Here is a 16,958-nt window from a genome sequence, read left to right as displayed (position 1 = left end):
CTGGTTTTGTACGAGTGAAATGTCCAACTAACTATAACTTTCCCTAAAACCTATGTTTTTTTCAGTGAATTTCTAAGGTTTTTGAAATGCTAATTTCTAACTGTAACGTGCCTGAAACCTATGGTTTTTTAAGTGAATTTCAAAGGTTTTTTAAATGCTAATTCTTAACTTTGCCTACAAAGGTAGGACATGTGCAAAAGGAGGAAGAAAGGCGCAGAAAGAAGCAAGAGAAATCAGAAAGAGGCTAGAGAATTGTAGAACGGAGCAAGTTAGGTACAGAAGGGGCCAACAGAGGTGGAAAAAGAGGCAAGAGAGGTGCGGAAACAGTCAAGAGAAGTACACAAAGATGCAAGAGAATTGCTCAAAGAAGCAACAGAGGTGTGGCAAGAGAAGTGCAGAAAGAGGCAAGAGTGTTGCAGAAAATGGCAAGGGAACAGCAGAAAGAGGAAAGATAGATGCATAAAAAGGGAAGAAGGGTGCAGAAAGAAAGAAGCAAAAGAGGTACAGAAAGAAGCAAGAGACACCACCTAAAGGTCCTCGAATAACATAGAGCACAGACTTCTTCCAAAACCATAGGAGACTAACACATTCTAACGTACAGAAAAGACACCAACCTTTCAGCAATAAAATACTCATATCATGCAAAAAAAAAAACACAGGGAAACATATGCCTTCTAAAAGACTGAATATAAGCACCTTCCAGTAACAACGGCCACTAGTTCGTCCAAAATATGCACTAACACAGAGGGAATTATCATAATGAAAGACATACAATTGATGGACGGAATGCAGAATATCTCAAAACATTCTCCCCAGTCAAGAGATCTGGTTTAAATCCATCATTATTTTGCTCACCATGCCACCCCAGTTTAGACATGGCCATATGCAAATCAGTCTTGAGCCTGTGCCTTATGGGAACAGTCCAGCCGGAACTGCCAAGCCAGGTTCTCCCTGCACCGGAAACAAGCATCCTAGGACCGGTTTCAGGGTTTCTCCCCTCTTCAGCCAAGATAGCTTGAATCCAGTGGCAAAATGAGCCTGGGACCTACGTCTGAGCAAAATAAGAAGGGATTAAACCCAGATCCATGACTGGGGGTGAATGTTTGACAAGGTTCAACATTCCGTCCATCATCTTTCTGTGTTTTCATTTTCACCCTAAGTGGGAAGGGTATGCCCACACGTGGGTCCCGTGCTCACTACGCCACTGGAGTCAAGCTATCCTGGCTGATGAGAGCTGAAAGCCCGAAACCATTCCTAGGATGCTTGTTTCCAGTGAGGACCTTGCCTGGCAGTTCGGGATGGACTGTTGAAATTGGGCGCAGGGTCAGGACTGATTTGCATATGGCTGGGTCCAAACTGGAATGGCGTGGTGAGCAAAATAACAATGGATTAAACCCAGATCTGTGACTGGGGGTGAATGTTTGACAATGTTCAACATTATCATAATGACACAGAAATAAAAAGTTTGTCTTATCATGCAAGACAGAAACTCGTACCAACAGCACAGAATATAAGATTCAAACAGTGCACAAACTCTGTTAAAAAATGCGATAAGAAAAATGCATTCAAATGACATGAGCACAACAGGGACACACCTGTACTCACACCCATCCTCTTTTACAGTGCTTAAGCATGCTTTATTTTGGAAAATAGGCTTTTATCTCGAGCACTAGTGATCAGCGCCCTGAGACCCATATGTCACGGAAACAGACATGGAGTACACTTGTGGCAGTAGCAGTCAGAAGCCAATGAGCTGTAAGGTGCAACACTCCATCTCCACTGGTACAGAAAAGCCTGCAGCTCGCATGCACATTCACTGCTCATGAAACCATGACATATATTTGGGGTTGTGTGGATGACAAAGAGGATGTCTTGGTGGCTATGGCTAGTTAAGGGAAATTGTTTTTCTAACACCCCATAGTTCCAACAATACAAGTGGCAATCCGCTGGTGCTTTAGTTTTGCGTTGACAACACCATAGATGCTATGCAACGAGTTTACAGGTGCATGGTCACTTACAATAATATTATGAAAAAGCTGCCGGGGCAGCCTGAGAGAGCTAGCTGACTGCGGCACTCTATCACCGTCAGCTCCACACAGCCGAGAGGCTTCAATTTAAAGGGTGGGGGCACACTCCCAGCGCCGCTGGAAAGCCGAGACAATAGACACCCAAAGTCAAGTACCTGCACAAGAACTTTACGAAAGTTTTCGCATTTTCCAGGCGAGATGCCACTGCTTTTATTCACATCCCACCACTCTTACTGGTCCCTCCGTCTGAGGTACAAGATGGCTGCCAACACTTCCTGGTTTGAAGTGTTGGCAGCCAATTAGAGCCAAGCTCATGCTCGGAGATATCGAAACTTTTTATTTTTTTAATATCTCAGGAACTACTGAATGGATTTACACCATTTAACAAAAAACGCTCTTTCTGAACCAATGGCTACTTTTTTGCCAAATTTGGGGTAATTCCGTTCAGCAGTTGGGGCTATGGCCCTGTCTAAAGTTTCCTACGGAAAATAACATGGAGAAAATACGGTTTGGGACCCCCCTTTTTTCTCTGCCCCCGTTTGGCAGATCACCCCAAAACTTCCAAGATAGGAGCTGACCGGAACGGGCCATAAGTTTTGAAAATATTGCGACGATTCGGCAACCGGCGCCAAAGTTATTGGGAAAACAAAAAAACGCTTTTCCTTGGGTCAGCTTTTGTCTTTGCCCGTAAAGTGGATGCTGTGTGGCGAAGTCGAGAGACGCACACACAGACACACACACGCACACTCACACACACACACACACCCCCAATGAATACCCTTCTTAGCGCAGGACTTTAATATGCCCCAAATTTCTCAGAGTGCTTGGGATACCCAATCAGTATGTTCCAGATATAGCCAAAGCACAACATGACTTATATAGTGAGAGGTAAGACACTGACTCTCAGAACAAAGGTCAATAACGTATACTACAGGTATTGGTTATGGGGAATTGGGAGGGAAAGAGGAGTATGTTTAAATTGAGAATATGTCCCTGAGCATGTCCACTCCTCTAGTCAGCTGATGTAGGCGGGCATATATCAGCCATTTATGCCTCCTTCCCAGACAAAACCCCCCCACTGCCCACTGATAACAGCCCAGTCAACTCAGTTTCCACCCCTGCTTTTACTAATTTCGCAGAAATCTCCCTTGAACGTTCTCTGACAGAACTATCAAAATGTAAGTCAGGGTCACCCACAGACCCTTGGCCGGCCAAACATTACAAATCCCTGGCCCCGCTTCTTAATCCATTTCTTAATGAGATTTGGAATGATTCATTCCAGACAGGTATCTTCCCTGATTCCTGGAAGCATGCCCGTCTGGTTCCTATTCTTAAAAAACCCAATGCCGATCCCAACGAACCATCTAATTATAGGCCAATCTCGCTGCTACCTGCACCTGCAAAGGTACTTGAAAAACTGCCCATCAACAACTGGCGGACTTCCTTGAATCCAACGGCTCCTTTCACAACTCCCAGTCCCAACATGGGTTCAGAACCGGTCATAGTACTGAGTCGGCATTAATAGAAATGGCTGACTCTGTAAGATGGAGACTGGATGAAGGATCTAGAGCGGTGTTGGTGCTGCTCGACTTGTCGGCAGCATTCAATACCGTCTCCCACCCAGTCCTCCTTGACCGACTTCAATCTAAGGGCATTCAAGGTAAGGCACTGGAATGGCTTACCTCCTTTTTAAAAAAACGAACTCAAGTGGTTTTCACCCCTCCTTACACCTCGGCTAATCGCCCTCTGAAGTGGGGAGTCCCACAGGGCTCCTCACTTAGCCCCCTCCTATTTATTGTTTACTTTTCCCCATTAGCTGAGATCATTGCCCAATCAGGTATAAAATCTACCTCCTATGCTGATGATATTCAGCTACTGTTTGCTTACAATAACCCTAAACAGTCCACCTGCGACCCATTAAAGAACTGCCTCAACAACATAGCCAGTTGGATGGACGACAATTTCCTTTGGCTTAATGCCGGTAAAACTGAGGTCCTCTTCTTCCACCAATCCTTCCCCCTTGACTCCAATCTTTGGTGGCCCCACGAATTAAACACACCCCCCTTACCCAAAGAATCTGTGAAGAATCTTGGAGTCAAATGGGATACCAGTCTCTCATTTCATAAACAAATCCAAATGGTATCGGCTGCATGCTTTTCGAAAATCAGAATGATCAAAAAATGTATTAACTTTCTATCCAACAACACCAGGCATTGATCACGTCCCATTTGGATTATGCGAATGGCCTTTATATTGGACTCTCCCCTGACCTCTGCCATCGTCTTCAGATGGTTCAAAATGCTGCAGTCCGCCTGGTCTGTGGAATTTCCTTGCGTGACCATATCTCCCCTCACAGACAACCCCTCCATTGGCTTCCGATCAAACAAAGAGCAGAATTCAAGGCCTTGACTTTGACTTTGACCCACCGAGCTGTAAGGGGCAAGGGCTCTGCATATTTTTTCTCCTTCCTCCGCCCCTACAACAACACCAGACTCCTCCGCTCCAGTTCAAAAAAATTTCTTGTCATCTCTAAATTTAAAAAGGTACGTTCAGGTGGAAGAACGTTTCAAGTAGGTGCCACCACTCTCTGGAATAACCTTTCCCATTCGACAAATCCAAGAAGAACTACCATTCTGAAATGCTGTAAAATCATTCTTATTCTGTTAAACTCCATCAAGAGCCAGTAAATCAATATACTCACATACAACGAGCGCCGGGACACCCCGTTGGGGTAGCCGTGCGCTATACAAGATACACTAAATAAAATAAAATAAATAAATAAGGTAGAAAACCCCATAAAAATAGAACTGAACCTAAAAATCAGGCATGGTATCCCTGCATCTGAAAAATCAAGAGCAGGAACACCGGGTGAGGTGGGAGTGGACTGAGTGGTATCCCACCTGGGAATAGCGATCTGCCAACTCATAATCAGGGCCAAATGTGTGAAGTCTGTTAAATGCGAGTAGGAATTGCTGGGCTACTTTAAATTTAGGGCTATGAGAGAGGGGAACTTCTAGGCATATGCAACTGAAGTGACATTATTTAATGGAGGAAGAAGTTTGAAGAATGGACTATCAGTCACCCGGTATCACGGTTACAGGCAAATCCTTTCCTGGGCGATGACTTGTCTTGTGTATGACCAAGCTGCTCTCCAACAACTCTGCCTCTCTCCAGCAGACTTTGGTGTAACTTTGAGTCTTAGTCTCTGGTGCTAAATGGCAATGGGAAGTGGTTGCTGGGGCTACCAATTCAACACAGCAAGCGTCTTCAACTATTATGGCCCGATGCTACGAACAGGAGGTAAGCCAGTTTCTTACTTTGGTTGGGCTTCGGAGACGACCGCTCCAAAAGCAGGACACAGCATGTACAGACCTTTCTCCTTAGATAGGTATCAGGTTCGGCAGGTGCAGTCCACACTGGTGCAGCATCTATTTGCCGGTTTCTCGGTGCAGCAGGGCAGTCCTTCTTTGGTCCTCTTTTTCAGTCCAACGATGGATGTATGTCGTTACAACGCATACTTTTACTCCGCGTACCATTACAACGCGGTATTTACAACGCATACCGCTACAACGCATAGCGCTTTGGGGTGCTGGATAGTGGTAAGTATAATTTACTATTCTAACTCCAGTCCCCGTGGACCCTAGGGAAGGTGTTGGATAGTAAATTAAACTTACCTCTTATCCTAGAGCGCCCCCCAGCGCAATGCGTTGTAACGGTATGCGTTGTAATGCCTGCGTTGTAGTGGTAGTGCGGAGTAAAAAATGCGTTGTAACAGGTGAATACCTCCAAGGATATCTGACTTCAGAATGTCAGGGCTAAACATAGGGTCCCTCTTTCCTGATGACCACTTCCTACAAAGTTTGGCATGTGGCTATCCCAGGATCCACCATTCTGCCTGCTTCCAATATGTCAGAACTCCTTTCCTGGTGTCTAGAGCTCCTTAGCCCAACCCAGAGGTATTGCTACCAAGCGGAATTCATGCACCTAGGAAAGAAGCATCCTGAGAACGGAGGGCAAGTACCAAGGATACCCGTTTGTTAGCCAGTGGAGGGGGCTTGGAGTATACCCTTGCCAGGGTTGATATTGATCTCAAAGGCAAGACAGCCATGGCTGATGTTGGGGTAAATGAAAAGCAAAAAAGCTGGATGTCTCTTGGGCTAAGGGTGCACATCAGTCTCATAATGGGACTAGGCTGATTCTTGATTTGCAGAGACCAAGGCACGGTAGTTTGCAGGAAAAGGCAGATGCTGTGAAGGCAGTGGCCATAAGAGTCACACTTCTGCCCTAAAGGGAGTGGAGGATGAGGCTCCTGAAGCAGACCAGGTGCATGAGTATGTATAAATCATCCAACCTAGTACGTGACTACAACCAGAGTACAATATGCAGTTCGAAAGATCAGAGGTAAAGCAATTAATACAACATAATACAATAAAACATAATTTAAACACATTATAAATGAGTAGGAGGAAGCGCTACAATATTTCACAGTGTGGTGCCTGTTCTGTTGGACCCAGGATAGCTTGAAAGCTCACTTCTACTGGCCAGGGATGCTTGGCGGGTGCTGCAGTGCCTCCTGCGTGTTGCCGACTCTCCAAGTAGGACCACAGCCTTGCACGTGCCCACGGATGGGGCTCCCGTTGAGATGCTGCATTCTTTCTTGCTGTTTGGAATGGGTTAAACTGGTTATGGGCCTGTGGCCCCCGTGAGACTCGCTGCTAAGAGCGCTGCGCTGCCAAGACACTTATCACAACTTTCTAAGAGTTGAAGTGGACTCTTGAGTTAAGGCTACAAGAACATTTCCTCGAGGCAGTCACCAGTGAATGGGGAATAACCCCAATCACATTACATAGAGCTAGTGGAACAGGGATCTGCCAGTGAAACACTAGAGCCCCGGCCTCAAGGGGGAATGTGTTATTGTTTACCTATATTGTAACATTTCATTGAATACGAAGATTCTTGCAAAGGGCTATTGATCTTCGAACCTAGTTTTGTATAATGATTTTCATTAAGGTCGCGCTAAGGAACACAAGAGGGTTGTGCCAAATAAATTGTCCGTCAATTGTTTCCAATTAACTTTGTTGTGGGCAGGTGACGTTCATGAATTGTATTTTAATTGTTTTTTAACTGTATAAACATGTACTTTTATGGTATTTTTAAAACACCGAATAAAGGATTATTGAATTGAATTGAATGCGAAGAGTCAGAAATAAAAGACTTCTTTTCATTATAAAAATAAGTATTTGATTAAAATGTGATTGATGGACATCGCTGTGCGCTCTTTGAATTATGAATTGTGTTCACTAATTTCTATTCGCACATCCCCCAAGTGAGCTTTTGACTACTCGTCCACAGCTACAACAGAGAGTTATGTGCAGAGGGGGTACTTGGCCCACTTGCTCAGGATCTATAGTAGGCTGGGTCCCAGGACATCAGGAATAACACGCTTTAAACCACATGGTTGGATCCAGCAACCCCTGCGTGACCCATGGGCATCTGAAAGGTGTTCTGACAGGGGGTTTACCAAGGCAGTGAAAAGAAACTCTGCCAGAGCACATCAGGAGGAAGTGGGATCTTCTCCTGCCATGTCTCTTGTTTGCTTATTGAGAGATTCCACAGGCGGCGGTAGGGTTCAGTCCCTTTGAGATTCTGTATGGATACCCGGTGAGGGCTCCTCTCACCTTAGCCAGAGGAGGGTGGGAAGGGACCTGAGAGTCTCCAGAGAAGGGTGGATGCTAGTCTGTCGGTGGCAGAGACAGAGGCATCCATTTGAAACAACTGGACAGTAACTGTGCTGGGGTGAGAAGGGGGAGGCACATAGCGCTACTTTGGCCCGTATTCTGCTGGCTATACTTTTCAATCTGCATTGTTCTTAAAATTTGCTTGTCATTTTTAAAACTGTATACTACTGCTAAAATCTTTGTTTGCTGACTCGGGAGTCCTTACCTGCTTCTTTGTCCCGCTACGGTCCGCAGCGTCCATTGTGGGCCTTTGTGCGTAGGGTGAGGAACCCACCACTTCCTGCCTCCTCAGCGCTCGGGTTAGCGCTCTAATTGTTCTTGACCTATTTTTATTTAGGGAGGGAGGGACGGAGGCAGTGCCGTGGATGCTAGTCTGTCGGTGGCAGAGACAGACGCATCCATTTGAAACAACTGGACATTAACAGTCCTGGGGTGAGAAGGGGGAGGCACATAGCGCTACTTTGGCCCGTATTCTGCTGGCTATACTTTTTAATCTGCATTGTTCTTAAAATTTGCTAGTCATTTTTAAAACTGTATACTACTGCTAAATTGTTTGTTTGCTGACTCGGGAGTCCTTACCTGCTTCTTTGTCCCGCCCCGGTCCGCCGCGTCCATTGTGGGCCTATGTGCGGAGGGTGAGGAACCCACCACTTCCTGCCTCCTCAGCGCTCGGGTTAGCGCTCTAGTTGTTCTTGACCTACCTCTACTTAATGAGGGTGGGACAGCGGGCACGCCCAGTGCGAGCCAAAGGCATGCACAAGCTAAGCCCATCCGCGCCCGTCCATGACCGGATGCGGCCAGGGGCCAGAACCCCTGCTCCTATACCTAGGGAGACGGTCAAAGGTTCGCGATATTCACGCGAACAACTTGTACTTATCCGCCCCGCCCCTAGTGCCGCCTGTAAACACAACATGCGGCCTGAAAATATGCCCCATGAGTGTAGGGTATGTCACTTCAACACTGTTCTTGTTGGGGAGAACGCAGGGATGGTTGACCAATTGTCCATGTTTTTAGTGAATTGTCGCTCATTTAAAAAACACAAATTGGACATCCGTGACGTTTCAACTGACTACCTGCCGGATCTACTGTTCTTAACGGAGACCTGGCTGGACGAGGCTTCAGCGCCGGAGATTTTGGAGGCTCTTCCACCGGCTTATGGTATGCTAAGAATCGATAGGGGTGGCCAAAGAGGGGGTGGCTTTGTGATAGTGCATAAAATCGAGCTGGTGTGCTCTCTTGAGCCAGTGAGAATTAATAACAGTGAAGCAGGATTTTTCTCTATTAAAGTGTCCCCTGAGTGTACAATCATGGGCTATCTTATATATCGCCCCTCAGGGGGTCCACAAAATTTGTGGAGAGTCTACTAGAAACGGTGACTCAACCGGCCCTACGTTATAGTGAACTCCTCATACTAGGTGATTTGAATTTACATTTTGAGGATGGTAATTGTGCAGAGGCACAATCAGTAATCGCCTCTTTGAAGTCCCTGATGTTTAGACTTGCTGGTGGGATGCCAACGCATCAAGCGGGACATCTTCTTGACCCCATTTTTGCTAATTGGTAAGATATTAAGGTGCTCCCCCCCATCAGGATCCCGTGGTCAGATCATCTCTTGATTCCGTGCTCAGTAACAGGCACGCCCAGAGAGGATAAAGCTAATAGAACCATGCTACCTAAACGTAGGAATTGGAAAAAATTTGACCAGGAGGCATTCGAACTTGCACTAAAGCAGGAAACCCCTCCGCTTAGTGAGACTCTTAAGGAGATATGGAAGGATTATGAGGAATGGGTGTCTAAAGCACTATATAAGTTGGCTACATGGACCTTAAAGGCCCCAGTATGGGGTACCTGGTCAGCCCCGTGGTATAATGAGGAAATGCGTGCAGCCAAAACTAAATGTAAAGGTCTGGAACGCCTCTGGCGCAAAAACTATGATAATGCCCGCAAAGGGTTATACAATAGTGGTCTAAGGGAGTACCATAGTTTGATTAAGAAGGCAAAAAGGACATTTATTAAAGAGAGGATTGAGTCATCCGATAATTCCTCCAAAGACCTCTTCTTAATTTACACGGAGCTAACGTAACTCACAAGGACAGTGACCAAGGACCTCTTTTCCACAGAGATATGTGAATTCATTGCTGACCACTTTGTGAACTAAGTGGAAAAGATATATATGACTTTTCAGGAGAATCCGACTGTTGATATTCCAGCTTCGGATATTTGTCAGAGGATTATTAAGAATACATGTCTCACTGAGTTTAAGGTTCCTTCGAGGGAAGAGTTGTTAAAATGAATCACGGGTATCCAATCCGGATCCCCTATGGATGTTGCTCCCCCTAAGATTCTTAAGAGTCACATACATCTCCTGAGTACCCATATAGGTAACCTGGCTACTCTATCTTTTCAAGAGAGTCATGTCCCAGAGGAATGGAAACTTGCCCAGGTAGTCCCTATAAAAAAGAAAGCCAATCAGAATATATCTCAGTTGGATAATCTCCGCCCTATTTCCCTCCTGCCTTTTTGTGCTAAGGTGGTGGAGAAACTGGTCAATAATCAATTGGTAAAATTTGTGGTAGTCATCTTCTACATTTTTCCCTATCTGGTTTTAGGGCGAAACATTATACGGAAACTGCCCTTCTCTTCTCCACAGAATTGCTTTGTCAGAAATTAGACGGAGGACAAACAGCGGCCTTGGTATTGCTGGACTTGAGTGCGGTGTTTGATACCATGTCACACGCTAAGCTTCTGGCCCGCCTGAGCGAGGCTGGGGTAGCAGGGTCAGCCCATGACTGGATGTGCTCTTTTTTGGCGGAAAGGAAATTCCAAGTACACTGCCCCCCTTTTAAATCCATGTGTAGGTCTCTTAGACATGGGGTCCCCCAGGGCTCTATATTGAGCCCTACGTTGTTTAACCTGTATATGGAACCCCTTGCCAGGATGGTGAAATCTTATAGGGTAGATATTGTGTCATATGCCGATGACACCCAACTGGTGGTCACTCTATCTAACAACCCAGTTGAGACAGCAAATAATTTCTCCGCTTGTCTGGTGGCACTTGCCGGCTGGATGAATACCAATTGCCTTCGCCTCAATGGTAATAAGACAGAACTTCTAGTGATTGGTTCCTCTCCGTCGATCTGGGTCCCACACCTGCCCCCTCTGATACGGTGAAGAACCTGGGTGTTCTCTTGGACACTAACCTCTCATATTCCCAACACATTGGGAATCTGGTGGGAAAATGTTATGGTATACTAAAGGTTTTACGCAAAATCCTTGATCTTCTACCTATTAATGCTAAGAAAACATTAGTGCACGCCATGGTCACTTCTCATCTTGGCTATGGGAATTCTCTGTTCTGTGGCCTCAATAAAAAAGGACTGAACCAACTTCAAAGTGACCACAACGCGGCCGCTAGGCTCATTTTGAATCTGCCTAGAAGGTCGTCTGGGAAACGTACTCTTCAGACCTTGCATTGGCCACCCATTCAGGAATGTATTCGGTTTAAAGCCATGTGCATGACTCATCGTATTGCACATGGCAAAGGCCCAGTCTATCTCCAAAAGATGCTGACTATATACCGTACTGAACGCCTTTTGAGATCTATGGGTAGCATGCAATTTCTGGCACCCCGTATCTATAAAGCGCGGATGGGTGGTCGTTCCTTCAGGTATCTAGCTAGCAAGCAATGGAATGAACTCCCCATTGAACCTAGGATGGAACCCTCAGAAAAGCTGTTACGGCTTAAACTTAAGACATACTTGTTCCCCAAAGACAATAACTGAGGCTGCTTTCGCCCGTCCCGTCCCCTCCCTTCACTTTAGGAGTCCTGTTGGATTGCATCCGCAGCGCGGGGACGCACTGTTCCCTAGTGGAACCATGCGCTTTATAAATGTTATTATTATTATTATTATTATTATTATTATTATTAATAAAGTGGTGGGCTATGTGTATGGCCTCAGGATGTTGATGGCGCACTACAAGAGTCAGGTAAAGGAAAACCTTCAGCCTAGCAAAGCGCTGATGAAGGACTGTATGACCACATAGCTGCACTGAGTAGGTATCAGGAAATTCAGGAGGTGTTGGTGTTAAAGCCTATTTGTCCCAGGGCTTTGGAGGACAAATAGTGGGAACCATACAAGGTACTTCAGAAGGTTTCTGAGGTTAACTACTTGGCGGACCCATGTGCCACAACAGAACCCAAAGAGGTGTTTCATGTGAACAGCTGAAGCCTTACTTACCAAGAGATTACACTAAGAATATCATGGCTATGACAAAGGAAGTAGAAGATAGTGAGCCACTTCCTTACTTGCTGTATAGGGACATGAGGAGTCACCTGAAGCCATTAAAGAGTGGAAGGCACAGGCCATGGCAAAAACTTACCCTGGAAGCTTTTAATTAGATATTTCCTCAATTCAAGGTGGACCCTGGGCAACATTGCCAGGATCCCTTTGGCTACTTTGGCCAGTTTTAATTCTGCTTTAGTAAAGACATCTGATGTAGGTATTCCTTTTTAAGTTCAAAAAGAATTTTATTTCAGAGAAGGAGAAAGGAATAAGGTGTCAATACATGATATCATGAGAAATAGAAAGTACAAATACATCGATAAGTAATGGGCATAATGCAGTCATAAACAATAATGAAAGTTAAACATAGGCGTCAAAACTAAATAAAATAAAAACAACAGTTGTAGAAATAAAATTATACAAAGAGAAGTACATACAATTGACAATGTAGAAGAAACTGAATGTGGGGGGCATTTAAAGAGGCTTGAGAACTTCTTGTTGTGAAGTTTGCGGGCAAAAAGAGCGTTTAGTACACACATCAAGATAAAGCGTAACAGGAAGCCATAAGTCTATACGCTTTGCTGCCATATGGGCCGGAAAAACAAAAGCAGTATCTAGTCTGTGATTATTGCAAACGTTGTACCACCATGCTTTAAAAGAGATATTAGAAAAGGTCTTCCAGTTGACTGTAATTTGCTGAAACGCAACAGCTAATAATAAATCAATAATCTGACTATTAAGTTCAGCATTTTTCCAACAAGGAGAAAGACTTCCTAAAAAAACATTAGTGTAAGAAAAAGGAATGCAAGTATGAAACATTACATTAATTTGGGCCCAGACCTGCAGCCAAAAGTCATGAACCGGTTTACATAGAAATAACATATGAAACAAAGTCGCCTGCGGAGAAGAGCAGGACCAGCAAATGTGTGGAGTTGTAGGAAAACGTTTATGCAAATCAAATGGGGTGAAAAGAAGTCTATTATAAATGAAAAACAAGGTTTGTGTCAAGGTCGCTGCTCTGGAAGACTTGCGAATTTTATTCCATATCTTATCCCACAAAGGAATGGACCAAGATGCAGCAAGATCCTGTTCCCAACGTTCCTCCACCTTAGATTTGGATCTGATAGAGTCTCTAGTATGAAGGTGTTTGTAAATGGAGGAGGCTTTAGGAGTAGTGCGTAGAAAGGAATGAAGTAGTGAGATAGGCATAGAAGAAGAAGAAGGGGAAGGTGCGTGCAGAAGGCGATTGTAAGTTGCCAATGCAGCTTCTTTAGGAAGTATATATTTATGGGTAAAAGAAGCAGGCAAGCCAAAGGTGGTGCAGAGAGTGGGGAAGGGTATGAAAGAAGAATGTGAAAATAGTTGGGAAACCCAGATGAGTCCTTTGTGTCGCCACGACTTCCAATAAAAGGGCTTACCCCTTATTAAAAGGGAGGTGTTGTGCCAAATGGTGGAAGCAAGGAACTCAGCAACAGTCACAGGGGGAGTAGGAGAAGAAGATAAAAGTAACTTAGCGGTGAATTTGTGGATGGGAGTATGAGTAGAGGAGGGTTTGCGTGAAAAAGAAAGATATTCAGCAAGAGAGAAAGGGCAAAGGAAGAGGCGTTCAAGTTTGGCCCATAGGGGACAAGGGGAGGTCGGGTCTTGCAACCAAAGGGAAGCCTGTCGTAATAGAAACGCCTTATGATAAACTGGGAAATCTGGGAAGTTAACTCCACCTTCTGATTTGGGTCGTATAAGTTGAGCAAGGGACATCCTAGGTTTTTGGTTACTCCAGAGAAAAGATGTCAACATTGAGTTAATTCTCCTGAAAAATTTAGAGGGAATGGAGACAGGAATGTTAGAAATAGTATAGAGGACTATGGGAGACAGCATCATTTTAATTGTATCAAGGCGGCCCCACCATGATAAGTAAAGGGGATGCCATCTAGATGTTAAGTCTGATAGTTTTTGAATGCATTTATTTAAGCAAAGAGAGACCGTGTCTGAAATAGAAGGGGTGATATGAAGGCAAAGATATTTAATGTTGGAGGAGCTCCATGTAAAGTTGGAGGTACTAAAATCAGGCTTAAATGTGAACTTCGTCAAGGGCAAAATCTCGCACTTGTCATTATTAAGCTTGTAACCAGATATCTGGGAATAATCTTTTACTTCAGCAAGAAAGGCAGGAATGGATTCAGTTGGGTTGGAAATAAAAAGTAAAATGTCATCTGCATACGCGGCAAGCTTAACTTGAGAATCTGAAGCATGAAAGCCATGAATGTTAGGGTTTTGACGGAGTTTGGATAAAAAAGGTTCTAAGGCCAGGTTAGAAAGAAAAGGGGATAGGGGACAGCCTTGACGAACTCCTCTCCCTAAATCAAAAAAGGAGGAGACTAGGACATTGGCGCAGAGTTAAATTTAGGGCCAAAACCGAACCATTTAAGGGTATGAAACAAATAGGTCCACTCAACCCTATCAAAAGCTTTCTCAGCATCTAGGGCGATTGCTACAAGGGCATTGGGTAATTTATGAGATTTTGATAAAACATTAAACAAAAGTCTAGTATTATCCGTGATAAATCGGCCCTTGACGAAGCCTGATTGTTCCTCGCCTAAGAGATCAGGAAGTAAGAAGTCAAGACGTGCTGCAAGTGATTTAGCAAATATCTTGTAGTCAATATTGACCAAGGAAATGGGCCTATAGTTCTTACAATATTGAGCATATTTCCCTTCTTTGAGTATGAGGCAGATGTGAGCATCAGAGAAAGGACCTGAGGAACGCCTAAGGCAAGAAAAGAATCTAAGAGAGAGTGTAGTTTAGGGAGAAGGAGTTTTCAAAAATGAAGAAAAAATTCAACAGTGAGGCCATCTGGTCCAGGGACCTTGTCTTTTTTGAGAGTCTGGAGTGCTAGAAGTAATTCATGTTGAGAGATATCTAATTCTAGGGAAGATAGATCAAGAGGGAAATGGGCAGGTTTATGTATGGTAGAGAAGAAATGATCTAAAGAGTGGATGGAGGGCTGGAATTCAGAGGAGTATAACGTTTTGTAGAAAGAGGAGAATTCAGTGAGGATGTCTGCATCTTTATGTTGAAGATTAGAATGAGTGTCGTAGATAGACTCAATATTCAATTTGTTGTGCTAGATTTTCAGATAGTTGGCTAAAATTGTCCCCGCTTTATTTCTACCACCATAGAATTTTGCACTGGATTTCAATAAATATAGAGAGGCATCCTCTGTAGATTTTTTGTTGAAACTCATTTTGGCATTAACAAGGGCTGTTAAACTGTCTTGTGAGTGAGAGGTAAAATAGGCGTGTTCCAATTTCTTGATATCTTGAAGAAGATCACCAGTAAGTTTGCGGGCAAGTTTTCGTTTCTTTGCAACATATCCAATTATAAAGTCTCTTGCCGCAGCCTTAAAGGCATCCCAGATAGTGTGTTTGGGGATGGAGGAAGTATCATGAAACAAAAAAAAATCATCAAAAAATTCAATGAAGGAAGCGGTGAATTTGGGATCCAATAGAAGGGCGTTATTAAAACGCCATCTCTTAGGACCAATAGGTTTAGGAAGTATGTCAATATGGGCTATGGTAGGAGCATGATCCGAAAGTAAGATAGGACCAATTTCAGCATTAGTAAGAGTTTGGGAAATATTATGACTAATAAAATATAATCGATCCGAGACTGGGAATGATGGCATGGGGAATAAAAAGTAAATTCTCTCGTTGTCGGATTGCACAAGCGCCAGGCGTCAATGAGCTTGTGTTGAGAGATAGCTTGAGTAAATAACTTGTGAGATTTATTTGGGACATAAGGAATTTTGGAATTCCGGTCAAGGAAAGGATCGAGGGGGTGATTGCAGGCACCTGCTAAGATGAAGTTATCATCAGCAAATCTGGTGATATAGTGGGAAAAGTCATGCCAAAAAGCAGGATCACCACCAGTGGGGGCATAGACATTAAGAAGGGAAATTGGAACACCCTTTAGAGACAACTTAACATATATCAATCGACCTTCATAATCAGATTCTCAGAATCTGGCCCTGCAAGCCGATTTCGGCTTGATGAATCAGGCTGTAAGTAATGCAGTATGAACAATAAACGTAGCAAGTCAAACAGGAAAAAACACAAAACAACTCAAAAAAGTAATGGAGGAAAGGACGAAGAAGAAGCGCCAGACAAATCCATGTCAGCTGATCGGCAGGAATTTAAGAAGCTCTGAAGTCGAACAGGATCCTCATAGGTCGTTGTTTTGTTGTTGTAGGTAACCCTGAAAAGGCAAGAATGGAAAAGACCATATCTGGTGCCAATTGAACGGAGCAACGGTGTCAGAATGTGTCAAGCACACTTACCTGCATATTCTCGAACCCTTACCTGTAAGGTGCTTGATAGGTTTTGCAGAGACGCTATGTGCCAAACTCCCAGAAACCCTATCCTACAACCTGTGAATCTTTTATAACAGTAGGATGAAAGATAATAGTCAGGGAGGATGGCCGGAATCGGACGCTAGGGTTTCTTTTCTTGTAGTCGACCTGCGAAGCAACAAGAAGCTCCCCTTTAACTTTTGTTCAATTATGTAATTTTTTATTTTAGGAACATCAAACAATAATCCAATTGGTGTCTATTCTTAGATTCCTACCTGCGATCTACTTGTATTAAGCTCCGCGTCCTGGAAGTCGTGGATGTCAAGGTGAGCGAAGTCAAGTTGGGCTGAAAGTGGTTGAAGTCTTTTTGAGGCTTACGTTTTGATTGAGTTGTCACCCCTTGATCTTTTGCCTTGGACAATACTTCAAATAGTCGGTGAAACAATAACATAAAATCAGTGCTTTTCCTTTTTTCAGACTTTCCTATTATTACTTACTTAGTATTCCCCTGCTTGATACTCAATTCAACTTCAAGTTGAACGCTTCCTAAATTTAACATTTAGAC

This window comes from Lissotriton vulgaris, chromosome 6 (assembly GCF_964263255.1).
Source record: "Lissotriton vulgaris chromosome 6, aLisVul1.2, whole genome shotgun sequence".
Classification (NCBI taxonomy): Eukaryota; Metazoa; Chordata; class Amphibia; order Caudata; family Salamandridae; genus Lissotriton; species Lissotriton vulgaris.
Note: the sequence above shows the minus strand (reverse complement) of the source record.